Here is a 2,500-nt window from a genome sequence, read left to right on the forward strand (position 1 = left end):
GCATGCACGTAACATCAACATCAACATTGAGGTGGATGAGCTTCAACAGCAGAAGACCACATCAGGTTCCACTGAACAGGAATCTGAGGCTCTCATGGGCACTGACTCACTGAAACTGGACAGCTGAAGCCTATTCTGCTGTTGAAGCTCTCTCTAATCTTCACGTTTGGGTGAGACTGTGCTCATGATAGCGTGATAGTGTGTGTGTTAACTGGGGAAGCGTGTGGTATAAATTAGTGCTCATTATCTTATTCTTAATATCAAGAACCTGTCAGGAGTTTAACATTTAGTTTCTTAGTACTTGGTACACTCTTAGTACTTGGTACACTTTGATAAAGAAAGTGTTATTAGTGTTCTATCAGGTGTTCTACCTGGAACCCTTTCTGATCAACTCTGTACCTTTAACTCTTTAACTCTTTCATGCATAGCATCCACAATTACAAACTTTCTACACAAAATCCCAAATTAAATAAAATGAAATTACATTTTAAAAGATTAAACTTTTTCCATTTTTCTGCCAGACTCCACTAAACATCTTAGCTTTCAAAATTCAAAATTATATTTTCTATATTTTTTTATGATCATTAAATAGTTTAGACACGGAGGTTAACATTTTTGTTTACAAGCACATGGAAAGTTTTTATTTGTTTAATTCAGGTGTAATATTTTTGGTATTCTTACACACAGGTGTTTCAGTAAACCTGCAGTTTAAAGCAGGAGAATGTTTATGTTTTACAGTTTTTTAAAAACTGCTTACACACTAAAAGTGGCTCTTGAGGCAAACGCAGTGAAACCAGTAACTCATTCACCTAAACGTCAGACCACGTCTACAACACCGCGAGCAAGATATCTGCTTTACACTCCGCTTGCACCTGTAATTCAACTGTGTGTTTTATACATGTAAGAGTGTGTGTGTAGTGTGTGTGTAAGAGTGTATATGTGTGTGTAGTGTGTGTAAGAGTGTGTGTGTAGTGTGTGTGTGTAAGAGTGTATATGTGTGTGTGTGTGTGTAGTGTGTGTAAGAGCGTATATGTGTGTGTAGTGTGTGTAAGAATGTATATGTGTGTTGTGTGTGTGTGTGTAGTGTGTGTGTAAGAGTGTATATATGTGTGTTGTGTGTGTGTGTGTGTTTGTAGTGTGTGCGTAAGAGTGTATATGTGTGTGTGTATATGTGTGTGTAGTGTGTGTGTAAGAATGTGTGTGTTGTGTGTGTGTAGTGTGTGTGTAAGAGTGTATATGTGTGTTGTGTGTGTGTGTAGTGTGTGTGTAAGAGTGTATATGTGTGTGTGTGTGTAGTGTGTGTAAGAGCGTATATGTGTGTGTAGTGTGTGTGTAAGAGTGTATATATGTGTGTTGTGTGTGTGTGTGTGTAGTGTGTGTGTAAGAGTGTATATATGTGTGTGTAGTGTGTGTGTGTAGTGTGTGCGTAAGAGTGTATAGTGTGTGTGTAAGAGTGTATATGTGTGTTGTGTGTGTAAGAATGTATATGTGTGTTGTGTGTGTGCGTAGTGTGTGTGTGTAAGAGTGTATATGTGTGTGTGTGTGTAGTGTGTGTAAGAGCGTATATGTGTGTGTAGTGTGTGTAAGAATGTATATGTGTGTTGTGTGTGTGTGTAGTGTGTGTGTAAGAGTGTATATATGTGTGTGTAGTGTGTGTGTGTAGTGTGTGCGTAAGAGTGTATATGTGTGTGTGTATATGTGTAAGAATGTGTGTGTTGTGTGTGTGTAGTGTGTAAGAGTGTATATGTGTGTGTAGTGTGTGTGTAGTGTGTGTGTAGTGTGTGTAAGAGTGTATATGTGTGTTGTGTGTGTGTAAGAATGTATATGTGTGTTGTGTGTGTGTGTAGTGTGTGTGTTGTGTGTGTGTAAGAATGTATATGTGTGTTGTGTGTGTGTGTAGTGTGTGTGTAGTATGTGTGTAGTGTGTGTGTTGTGTGTGTGTAGTGTGTGTGTTGTGTGTGTGTAAGAATGTATATGTGTGTTGTGTGTGTGTGTAGTGTGTGTGTTGTGTGTGTGTAAGAATGTATATGTGTTTTGTGTGTAAGAATGTATATATGTGTTGTGTGTGTGTTGTGTGTGTAAGAATGTATGTGTGTGTAGTGTGTGTGTTGTGTGTGTGTAAGAATGTATATGTGTGTTGTGTGTGTGTGTAGTGTGTGTGTTGTGTGTGTGTAAGAATGTATATGTGTGTTGTGTGTGTGTGTAGTGTGTGTGTGTAAGAATGTATATGTGTTGTGTGTGTGTTGTGTGTGTGTAAGAATGTATATGTGTGTTTGTGTGTAAGAATGTATATGTGTGTTGTGTGCGTGTGTAAGGTTGTGTGTGTAAGAGTGTATATGTGTGTGTGTGTGTGTGTAGGGTGTATATGTGTGTTGTACGTGTGAGAGTGTAGTGTGTGTGTAAGAGTGTATATGTGTGTAAGGTTGTGTGTGTAGGGTGTATGTGTGTGTGTTGTGTGTGTGTGTGTGTGTAGGGTGTATATGTGTGTAAGGTTGTGTGT

Source organism: Pangasianodon hypophthalmus, chromosome 27 (assembly GCF_027358585.1).
Source record: "Pangasianodon hypophthalmus isolate fPanHyp1 chromosome 27, fPanHyp1.pri, whole genome shotgun sequence".
Lineage (NCBI taxonomy): Eukaryota > Metazoa > Chordata > Actinopteri > Siluriformes > Pangasiidae > Pangasianodon > Pangasianodon hypophthalmus.